Source organism: Hemiscyllium ocellatum, chromosome 7 (assembly GCF_020745735.1).
Source record: "Hemiscyllium ocellatum isolate sHemOce1 chromosome 7, sHemOce1.pat.X.cur, whole genome shotgun sequence".
Taxonomy (NCBI): Eukaryota; Metazoa; Chordata; class Chondrichthyes; order Orectolobiformes; family Hemiscylliidae; genus Hemiscyllium; species Hemiscyllium ocellatum.
Genome location: NC_083407.1, coordinates 40,859,808 through 40,872,458, shown reverse-complemented (window position 1 = coordinate 40,872,458; position 12,651 = coordinate 40,859,808). Strand labels below are relative to the sequence as shown.

The following is a 12,651-nucleotide window of genomic DNA, read 5'->3' as shown; positions in this document are numbered from 1 at the left end:
AGAACCCTCTACAGGGTATGGTGATCAGCACATGACATCCTTGTCCATATTTAATCTAATGCTACAAGACTTCATGGGGTCAAGAGTCAAAATTAAGGACTCTTGGGGAATCCCTACCAACTACATTCTACATGCCACCACCTCTGGGTTTGTTTGTGGGGCAGGACATTACCAGAAACAGTGGTGGTGATGTTTGGAACGTTACCTATTCACACATAATTCTACAAGTATGACTGTCAGGTTGTTGCAAGTCCATGGGAGAGATCTCCAGAATTTTGCACATGCTTCCAGACATTGGTAATGATTAAATTTGAAGGGTCGATAGGACATATTTTCTGTTATTATTCCTGGTGCCTAGATCAATGCCAGATGGTGCAACTGATTTTATCTTTTGTCTTGATTTTGTAGCAGTTGAGAAAGGCTTTTAATGAACCATATAGGTTTTTACAACAGGAGGCTAGTTTTTAGTTCCAGTTATTTGGTGAAATTTGAATTCAATGCCTACCATGGTGGGATTCCAACCAGAGTCCACAGTCAGTACCATTAATCCAGTCTCCTTCCGCAGAAGGCTATCAGTACAGTGGAAGTGGGTTATATTGCAAGTTATGATTCCCCATCAGAATTACAGCTCAAGTGTAACTCATATAATTCTTGAACCTAAAGGTTCTGGTTTAATAATTTTTAGTCAGCTGAAATTTAAGTGATCAATAGCCCAGTAAAGAACACTGTATTGGGTATATACACTGAAACAAACAGACCTGACAGGTTTATTAGTTTTGCTTTCTATGGGTCACAGAAATAAATTATAGATGGTAGTTTACAGATCATCTTGGCAAGTCTCCTCCCGAATAGAAGTTAACTTACATTAAGATGCTGTGTTCTGAGTCTTTTGATTACGTGAAAAGTAATGCAATATGGTGTTAACCAATTCGTTCAAATGTTTCCATAATTTTAAGACAGAAAATGGCGATGGGAAAAACATGATGTCAGTCATTTTGAATTCAGGATGCACACAGCCCAATAAGGGAATGTTTCAATTTTTTCAATAATTCTGAATTGACCATAAGAATGCAAGAGTAATTTACAAAATGAGCTCCAAATCTGAAGTGATCAAAACGAATCCTTGTTTTGCAAATCCTTGAATTTGGCCTGATGTGTCTTTATTCATTATAGAATTGTCAAAGTCCCTTTTAAAAAGTGGTACTTTTCAAACTAATACTATGACAGCCATTTAGGACCTCTTTGTATTTTTAAAGATAAGAAAGTGAGCAATATCTGGTTGGAAACACTGACCTGAAAAATAGCATTTCTTTTCAGATAAAGTGAATTATAATTAAATAACCCCAAAATGATCTGAAAACGGAATCATTTCCAGGAACAAGATGTAGTTTGGTAGTGATGGCTCATGTTTCTCATATTCTCTCAGCGTCTAGACTGTTAGACCCATTCACTAGATTAGAATCAGGTCTTAGTTTGTCTTAGCAAAATCTATAACTGACTTACTAATGCAGAATGCAGAGGAAAAAATTAGATGCACGTGTTTCTAGACAATTCAGATCACCAAGTAGATCAATTAATTTCATATTCCTTATTGTGCTTCATTTTACCACAACAATTGATTACTCAGAACTAAGAAACTCCTTTAAGTCAGCGTTCCATATTTTAAGTAGCCATTATCCATTATCTCAAACATGCTACACAATGATAGTTACTTACCAACGATATTATTATCTATAACAAGAGACCATAATACAAGGATCACTTATTTACAATATTAAATAAATCAAATTCTATTCATAATTGTTCATCAGGGATTTTTAATCAATACTTTTAGAATTGAATATCACTACTCTGACTCATTCTCTGAAAACTAGAAACTTTAGTTCTCTACTAATATCCCAATTTCAATCCATATCATACACAGCAAGCATGCAAAGTGCTCCTTTTAGAAATGGCATCTGGCGCTGGCTTTTATTCAACACAGTTGTCCAAAACTCCATGGTCAGCAAGTTGAGGAACAGCCCACCACATCAAATGTCTAGCAGCTCTGTATCCCCAGCAACACCAAAAACAATGGCAACTGTTAAGACTAGAAGCAGTCCCACCATGATCTAGAGCCCATATAGATCTATGGGGTTCTAAGCAGAGGAATATGAGGGGGCAACAGGTTTGAGAGGCTAATAAAAGGTAAAAAAAAAATGGGATTTATGACCTGGGAAAGTACCTATAATGGACAGAGGGAATCTGCAAAGCAGGTTACTCAACACGAGCTTGTGTTGGGCTTTCTGAGTAGCATATACCTCCCATTGCTGCAGGTAAAATACTAGTGGGTGATGGGGCAAAAAGCTTAAATGGCCACCTTCTGTAAAACTACAGGTAGGTTAGGAAGAGTTGCTAGGCAGAGAAAAAGCTAACCACTGGATTTAATGGACACCACTTCCAAGCCTCAATTTCCGATCATGATGAGCTGAAACATCCACAAAACAAAGATCCATTCGTTAGTAATTAATTGGTACACCAGTTGCATAATTTCAGCTCAACAGCAATGCATGGAGGAGGGATTCGGATCTTATAAATAGGAGTGGCAGCTTTTAATTGAAGTATGGCAAATCACAGCAGCAGACAGAGGAAGCGTCAGGTTAGTAAGTAAGCATTTGGTTCATCGAGCTGTCCGTCAGACAGCTATAATGATTAAGTGAAAGTTTTCCAGCAATATTAAAAGTTACCTTCACATGGAGAATCGGGCAGATGTACTCAAAATGACAGCAGAGCTCTACAGGGAGACAGAAAACGAGAGCAAGAGCCCTTAACTTGAATGAGATCAACCGAGGGAGACAAACTCTCAGAACAGCAGACTGGTACCAGGAAACGTTAGTGACCTAATGAGGGCTTACTTGCATTGCCTCTGTGAATTTTCTCTGCCTTCAACACCTAAATGCTTGACCATGCCTTGGTCACTTTTTCGACTTGTTTAACCTTCCAAAAACTTCAAGTGAAATGTTACAGCCTGTGTTGATGCTGACACCAAATCATGCTAATTTTTTTCCATCCTGACAAAATTTGATTTAAAATTCTTGCCCTTGTTTTCAAAACTGTCAATTCCCTTCATATATAGTATAATTAGAACATAGGACATTACAATACAGTACAGGTCCTTCGGCCCTCGATGTTGCACCAACCTGTGAACCAATCTGAAGCCCATCAAACCTACACTGTTCCATTTTCATCCATATGCCTATCCAATGACCATTTAAATGCCGTTAAAGTTGGCGAGCCTACTACTGTTGCAGGCAGAGAGTTCCATGCTCCGACTACTCTCTGAGTTAAAGAAACTACCTGTAATATCTGACCAATATCTATCACCACTCAATGTAAAGCCATGTCCCCTCATGCTAGCCATCACAATCTGAGGAAAAAGGCTCTCACTGTCCAATCTACCTAACCCTCTGATTATCTTATATGTCTCAATTAATTCGCCGTTCAACCTTGTTCTCAATAACAAAAATAGCCTTGTGTCACTCAACCTTCCTGCGTAAGACCTCCTCTCCATACCAGGCAACATCCTAGTAAGTCTCCCCTGGACCCTTTCCAAAGCTTCCACATCCTTTCGATAATATGGTGACCAAAACTGTACGCAATACTCCAAATGTGGCTGCACCAGTGTTTTGTACAGCTGCAGCATGATCTCATGGTTCCGAAACTCAATCTCTCTACTAATAAAAGCTAACACACCATAGAACATAGAACATAGAACATAGAAGGATACAGCGCAGTACAGGCCCTTCGGCCCTCGATGTTGCGCCGACCGAATCCTACCTAACCTATACTAGCCCAATAACTTCCAAATGCCTATCCAATGCCCGCTTAAATGACCATAAAGAAGGAGAGTTCACCACTGATACAGGCAGGGCATTCCATGAACTCACAACCCGCTGTGTGAAGAATCTACCCCTAACATCTGTCCTATACCTACCACCCCTTAATTTAAAGCTATGTCCCCTAGTAACACCTGACTCCATTAGCGGTAAAAGGTTCTTAGTATCTACCCTATCTAAACCCCTAATCATCTTATACACTTCTATCAGATCTCCCCTAAACCTTCTCTTCTCCAATGAGAACAGCCCCAAGTGCCTCAGCCTTTCCTCATAAGATTTTCCTACCATTCCAGGCAACATCCTGGTAAACCTCCTCTGCACTCGTTCTAAAGCTTCCACATCCTTCCTATAGTATGGCGACCAAAACTGCACACAATACTCCAGATGAGGCCTCACCAGAGTCCTATACAACTGCAACATGACCTCAGGACTCCGGAACTCAATTCCTCTGCCAATAAAGCCCAGTACACCATATGCCTTCTTAACAACCCTATCAACCTGGGTGGCAACTTTCAAGGATCTATGTATCTGAACATAGAGATCTCTCTGCCGATCTACATGACCAAGAATCATACCACTAGCCCAGTACTCTGCATTCCTGTTACTCCTTCCAAAATGAATCACCTCACACTTTTCCACATTAAACTCCATTTGCCACCTCTCAGCCCAGCTTCGCAGCTTATCTATGTCTCTCTGCAATCTACAACATCCTTCGTCACTAACCACAACTCTACCGACTTTACTGTCATCCACAAATTTACTAACTCATTCTTCTATGCCCTCATCCAGGTCATTTATATAAATGACAAACAACAGTGGACCCAAAATAGATCAATGCAGTACCCACCAGTAAGGCATAAACATTTCCCATCAAACACCACCCTGTCTTCTTTCAGCTAGCTAATTTCTGATCCAAACCACTAAATCACCCTCAATCCCATGCCTCCATATTTTGTGCAATGGCCTACCATGAAGAACCTTATCAAATGCCTTACTGAAATCCATATACACCATATCAACCGCTTTACCCTCATCCACCTGTTTGGTCACCTTCTCAAAGAACTCAATAAAGTTTGTAAGGCACAACCTACCCTAATCAACTTATTCCTCTCTAGATGATTATAAATCCTATCTCTTATACCCTTTCAAACACTTTACCCACAACCAATGTAAGGCTCATAGGTCTATAATTTCTGGAGTTGTCTCTACTCCCTTTCTTGAACAAGATAACAACATTTGCTATCCTCCAATCTTCTGGAACAATTCCTGTAGACAATGATGATAGAAAGATCAAAGCCAAAGGCTTGGCAATCTCCTTCCTGGTTTTCCAAAGAATCCTAGGATAAATCACATCCGGCCCAGTGGACTTATCTATTTTTACATATTCCAGAATTGCTAACACCTTCTCCTTATGCACTTCTATCCCATCTAGTCTAGTAGCCTGTATCTCAGTATTCTCCTCAACCACACTGTCTTTTCCAGTGTGAATGCTGACACCTATTTAGTGCTTCCCCTATCTCCTCTGACTCCATGCACAACTTCCCACTACAAAGCTTGATTGGCCCTAATCTTACTCGTCATTCTTTTATTGATGCAATAGTGATAGAAAGCTTTAGAGTTTTCCTTGATCCGATCCGCTAATGACTTCTCATGTCCTCTCCTCGTTCTTCTTAGCTCTCTCTTGAGGTCTTTCCTGGCAAGCCTGTAATTCTCAAGCATCCTAATTGAGCCATCACATCTCATCCTAACATAAGCCTTCTTCTTCCTCTTGACAAAGATTCAACTTCCTTAGGAAACCACAGCTCCCACGCTCAACAACATCTTCCCTGTCTGACCGTACATACTTATCAAGTTTAGGTCCTTGAATAAACTCCACATTTCAATTGTGCCCATCCCCTGCAGTTTCCTTCCCCATCCTATATCTTGCCCAGTCGCATTCTAATTGCCTTTCCCCCAACTATAACTCTTGCCCTGTGGTATATACCTGTTGTTTTCCATCACTAAAGTAAACATAACTGAATTGTGGTCACTATTACCAAAATGCTCACTTACCTCCAATCTAACACCTGGCCAGGTTCATTACCCAGTACCAAATCCAATGTGGCCTTGCCTCTTGTTGGTTTGTCTACGTATTGCGTCAGGCAACCCTCCTGCATACAATGGACAAAAACTGATGCATCATACCTGAACTATAGTATTCCCAGTTGATATTTGGAAAGTTAAGGACTCCATAACAATTACCCTGTCACTCTTGCCCTTATCGAGGATTGTCTTTGCTATCCCAACCTCTACATTTCTAGAATTATTTGGAGACCTATAGAAAACTCCAAACAGGATAATCTCTTCTTTCCTGTTTTTAATCTCAATCCACACTACCTCAGTAGAGGAGTCCTCAAACATCCTTTCTGCAAACTTAATACTGTCTTTGACTAACAGTGCCACACCACCCGCTCTTTTACCATTTTCTCTGTTCTTACTAAAACTCAGAATATTATCCTTGTACCTTGCTCACTCATCAGCAAATGCTTATTTAGCTGCTATGGTCCTGCCAGTGGTACTCCCTAACCAGTTCCCTTGGTTTTTCCAATTCCCTCCTTGTTGAGCAAACCTCCTATAAATCATCTTCGATCGCTCCTTCTGTAACTTATATTAGCTTTCTCTTGTTGCTCAAGTCTGTACAATTAAACCAGTCTAAAAACTATTTATAAACCTCTATTGACACAAACATTATTTGACAATTTTTGCTCTTTAGTAAGTTTAGAAGTTCCTGATCTGAGGTAGAATAGAAATTTCATTTGTAATTTAATTGCAAAGATTCAAAATGCTGCATGCATTTCTAATCTGCAACTTTTTAAATCATATATTCAAATTCTTATCTTTAGTTGGAGAGATTAGCTTTGTGAAATCAGGATGAATAGTTTGTCAACCTTTTGACCTTAATGCAGCAATTTAAAAAACTAATCTTTTATTGACAAAAATGACAAATGTATAAATTCTAGCTCCCAAATATTTTAAAACATGCCAACGAAATAAAATGTTGACATTAATATCAAAACATTGATTTTTCATGCGATCTTCATTGTGAAAACAAATGGTAAAGACTTAACTAGTGCAAAAATTCAACTTGGAGGAGATACTGATGGCATAGAATTGCTCAGACCCCATCTGAGCAGTAAAAGAAATAGCTCAGCAACTTTGTCAGTGACTGCTAACTCTAACCATGGTCTCTAAATGTGTGATAAGGCTCCAACTATTAACATCACAAGTTACCCAGATGTTGGCCAACTGTGCCACACCCTTCAAGATGCTACAAATCATCCGAGAAAATCAAGCAAGGCTGGGAAACACATGAATTCCAGAGATCCCCACAAGATATGCCACATGGAAAATTAGAAGATGGCTTTCATAAAACTGCAGGTCGTTTACCCACAATAGATGTTGATGCTTCAGCCTTGTGATGCAGAAAAAATGGAAATATTCCATAAAAATGTGAAAAGGAAACAAAATTTTTGAAAAACAAAATTACTGTAAACTTCAAAAAAAAGCATGCACATTAACATTCTTATCAGAGTCCTGACAAAATATGGACTTTGAAATTAAAATGTGAAGTCAGGTCCTGCATATGAAAGGGTGAACAAGAAAATGTCACGTGGTTCATTACACATGTCCCAAATGGTCAAGATATAGTGAATCTTCATAAATTCCAGATTACATTAGTCATCTAATCAAATGAGAAATCAGTTTAAAAATCTAGTCAATTCAGAGAAAACATATCTAGAAAATTCTTCCAACCCTCCAGAAATGATCAAACAAGTTCCAGGAATTCGGAAAGCCATGAGGTCAGTGACCAAGTCTCACTGCCATCCCTAACAAGCGACATTTGCCTCAATGATGAATTTACATTGCTAGTTTATAAACTGTTGCACATACCAATCATACTGGCACCATATTCCAGAGGTGAACCATTCCCACATAAAGGCAACTATGGTACATCTAACACTCCCATGTTCATCCTCATTTTGCCAAATCCATTTAATTCAAACAATACATCATATAAATGCACTTAAAATACTCCCAACGAATCTTCAATTTTGTGTATTCTGAAATAAAAAGTCACTACTCACAAAGCCAAATGGAACACTTTCAGCACCACTCCTTCCCAAGGCTTCTCTATCACCCACTATGTGTATGATTTTAAATACACATCACGTGACAAATATGACCAAACTACAGTCTTATACAGGAATAATATGGTCTTAATTATATAGCAAATTGTCCATGCCATATATTTTGATATCCTTTGCAGAAGCCACAACAGGGCATGCAGAATTTAGCAACGTTGACCCCATTTTTGAGATAATGAAATCACAATCATATGGAATGATGGCTTTTTAGTAGAGCTGTTCTCGGTCCTTCTCTTGTATTTTTGCCTCCTTCAGGTATCAAGAACTAGTGAGTTACTTGATCAGAACATCAATTCACAACTCCAGCAACTTATACTCAAAGCAGAATTTTGAACTTTTACAGATTATCTACAGGGATTTCTTGTGAATTTCAATTGGCAATAAACTTCTGACAAGTTTAAGGAATTATTAATTTTGGATCTACATTCACTCTAAAGTTTACAAGATACACGGGGAAGTCACATTCACGGGCAGAGAGTGGAGCATGGCAAATAGAAAAAAGGCAGTAATAGTACAAACTGTGGATAAAAAAAGCTATACTGTAAAGAAATCTTAAACAATTCAAATAACCTGAAATAATTTCTATCATTAATTCTTATATTCAGAGCTGTATTTATAGATATTCTATTTACTACTATTTCCCAATAGCATGAAGTACATTTGTCATTAAAATACCTACAATAATATGCGTTGTAACACACTTCTAAATGCAAAGAAATTCCCAAAGGCTTTGCATAGGGTCAAAAACAAACCAGAAAAATTCAAAAATGAGACACCATGCCAAAGATAAAGCTATTATGAGAAAATCTGAGCACGTTTTTTTTTTCAAACAGGTGAATTTTAAGGTGTTTCAAGAACAAAAGGAAGATGGAGGGTCAGAAGACTTTCAGAAGAGATTTCCATTAATTATAAGGCCAACATAACTGAATAAATGACTGAGATGGTCAAAAAAGATGAATGGAAGTTGCACAAGAGGACAATGTCAGAGGAATAGCTGATTCAGCAGAGGTTGTGGGTTAAGGTAGAGTCAACATAGTCCTACCGGAAAACAGGGCTGCTCTGGCATGACTAAAGCAAGGGTTATATTTTCAGGAACAGGTAGGCTTGGATACTGTTGGACCTGCTGCTTAAAATTCAAGTTTGATAGGCACAAAGCTTTAAAACAAAATGAAGTTAGAGAACTTATCCCTCTCAATGTGAAAAAATAATCTAAATGAACATTTTTTTCCACTGAAGTAAGTGTCTATCCAGTAGTGCATTGCATCAGCAAGAATTATATCCATACCTTTTATGTCTATTGTAAGTTTTGAGAATGTGAATATTTAAATTTCTGACATTTTTAAAAATAAGTTGTCTTGTAGCTCTCCTGACAATAACACTGATTGTTAACATAAGTTAGTTTTACAGTTTTAAAGTTTGGCTTACCTGGATAACCAACCAACCAACCTACGTCTTGTGTTAGAAGAATAAAGAATATTTCATCCTAATTATTCCAGTAAATCAGCTCAACCAAGCTCAAAGTCAGAACACATTTTAGAGGCACATCATGTCAAAAGAAAATCACATTCAATTAATTTCTATGTAGATGGCAGGAATAATTTGTAGCAATACAGGTCTTGGCAGATGAAGATAACTCATTTCTTTGCCTTACTTTGATGAAATTTTATTAATTTGACTAAATACAGTTGTTACCTGAAGGAAATTTCTTTTAAGATCTGTTTTCTTCTTTTGAAGTCTCATTTAGCAACTAAAATATTTTAGAAATGCTACAAGATGTCTTCTATGGTTAAATATTTCATCCAACTGTCCTAAATTTAGTGAACACAATATTTCAGTCCAAAATTACAATGTGCTCTAATTAAATAGCTCCTTTTAATCTTCATTACTTGTCTGCAAATATTAATCCAGTTTTGTACTTACAGAAAACATTTATAAATATCCAAAAGTATAAAATAGTAAAAATGTTTTTAAAACTGCCATTATATCTGATTTGCTTATAATATCAACAAATTACTATACAGAACTGTCTAATTAAAAGTTATTTAAAAAGTGGGGTTTTTTGGACCTCAGCAGGTGTTAAACCTTCCTGCTTCCACAATTTGCTGACATTAGCACATCTGTCATTTGTCTATTTGAAATGAATGAGAGTCTGCAGCTTTAAGGATTGCATTAAAACACAAAATTGGAAACGCTGCTCTTAAAAAGTTTTGAGACCTTGCTCAATTACAGCGAAGCATGTGTGATCCCACAACGGCAAATTCCATTTCTCAGCCGTACATCATTCTCTACATTCTACAGCGTATTTTGCTGAGAGTATGGTTGCTGTTATCAATACATAGTTTAGAAAACAGTCAGTGCATAAAAAAATTACCATTCATCTGTTTGAATTTTGTTTGTACATTGGCTATATTATTGTATTACTCATTTGTAGAGCATTTATTAGGACAGCCAATCTAATTAAGGATTTTATGTCATGGCTTATATTTAATTTTCGAATCACATACCTAACTGTAAATAGTTTGAAGTAAAAAAGAAGGTAACATTAGGAAAAAATAACTCAATGATGAAGGTTCAATAGATGGAAGAGCAAAGAATACATTGGTAATTAATGGTTAAAGTGCTTACAGCTAGAGTACAAGAAGATAATGGCCAAGATACTCCAACAGCCAGAGTCACTGGAGCTGCACAGACGAAAGCTGTGTTCAAACCACACAGAATCATCAATTCAACAGATTCTGTGAGAATTACTCAGGACATTGCAACTTTGCATGGGCAATTCCCTTGCATTTGAGTTCTTCCAAAAAAATAGCCCCACACAAATAGGAAACTAGAGGTTTACTTATTAGTTAAATCTCAAAGTTACCAAGAAAGGTTAATGCTAGAGCATTAACACCTATTTTAGCAACTGAACAACTATTAAACTGAGCATGTGCCTCACCACCAACTCCCGCAACTACTGACCCACTCTTGGAACCCTGAGAACCACGCCCTCAACCAGACCTTACACCCACCTACCATCAGCACTCCAATCCCTTAGCCCAACCCTGCCAGACCTAACATCTGCACCACAGGCCCGCTGGATATAGCACCAAACCTCTGGATAGTTGGACTCCCCCAGATCCAACACACTGGCTAGACACCTCCCAACACCCCCACTACAAAAATCATTTCTCTGACTTCCTGAGTTCAACCTGGTAAGCCTCCTCCTGACAACCCTATGGGAACTTCAGCAAAGTGTTCAACAAGGTTCCGCATGGTAGACTGGCTATTAAGGTTATATCACAAGGCATAGACAATTCGAGAGCTTGACAATTTGACACAAAATTGGCTTGATGGTAGGAAACAGAGAATGGCGGTAGAAAGTTGTTAAGACTGGAGGCCCTTGACCAGCTATGCGCCGCAAGGAGCAATATTGGGTCCACTGTTCTCATCATTTATATAAACATATATCGGATCAGATTATAGGAAGCATGGTTAGTAGGTTTGCAGATGACACCAAAATAGGTTGCATGGTGAACACTGATGAAGGTCATCTAAGAGTACAATGGGACCTTGATCAACTGGGCCAGTGGGCTGAGGAATGGCAGATGGAATTTCATGCAGATAAGTGCAAAGTGTTGCAATTTGTTAAGACAATGCAGGGCAGGTCTTGCACAGTTAAGCCCTGGCGCGTGTTGTTGAACAGGAAGATCTAGGGGTGCCTTGTTCCTTAAAAGAAGCACCACAGGGTGGTGAAAGTGTTTGGCATGCTTGCCTTCATCAGTTAGAGCTCTGAGTACAGGAGTTGAGATGTCATGTTATGGCTGTTATGGAGTACTGCAAAGTGTTCTAGTCACTCTGCTTTAGAGAGGATATTATTAAACTGGAAAAGGGTGCAAAGAAGATTTATAAACATTTTACCAAGACTGGAAGTCTTGAGGAGGGGCTGGATAGACTGGGACTTTATTTTCCTGGGCTGTAGGAAGCTGAGAGGTGACCTTTGAGTTTTATAAAATCATGAGGGGTATAGATAAGGTGAATAGCCAAGGTCTTTTCTCCAGGGTAGTGGAGTCCAAAACTAGAGGACATAGGTTTATAGTGAGAGGAAAAAGATTTAATAGGGGCCCCAAAGGGCAACGTTTTCATGCAGAGCGGTTCATATATGGACTAAGCTGCCTGAGGAAGTAGTAGAAGCAAGTACAATTACAACATTTAGAAGACATTTGGACAGGTGCATGGATTGGCAAGGGATAGGAATGTGGGCCAAACACAAACAAATGGGACTAGTTCAGTTTATGAAAACTGGTCAGCATAGAAAGTTGGTCTGAAGAGCATGTTTCCATGCTGTACAACTCAACCCTATAACTGACACGACTACTCACCTGCCACTGTATCCTCCTACCTCACCTATCTCACTCACTGTGGGCAGGGCATTAAATTCTATCTACTTTAATTTAGAACCTTCAAGTTTTTCAAATTAGTTAGGCTTCCGTATTCTAAAAAAAATTAACTGGTTCTAAATGGTTGCACCACTGAAACACAACCATCTAGAACTTACATTCTGGAATTGAAGTGAAGCAGTATGAGTTTTGAGCACTTTTGTATTTCCATTA

At 38.4% G+C, this 12,651-nt stretch overlaps 1 protein-coding gene across 4 annotated transcripts in view; it reads right to left on the bottom strand.

The window, feature by feature from the left end:
• Positions 1-12,651, bottom strand: part of nckap5l (NCK-associated protein 5-like) — an 807,388-nt gene that overhangs the window by 426,842 nt on the left and 367,895 nt on the right. The window lies entirely within an intron of this gene.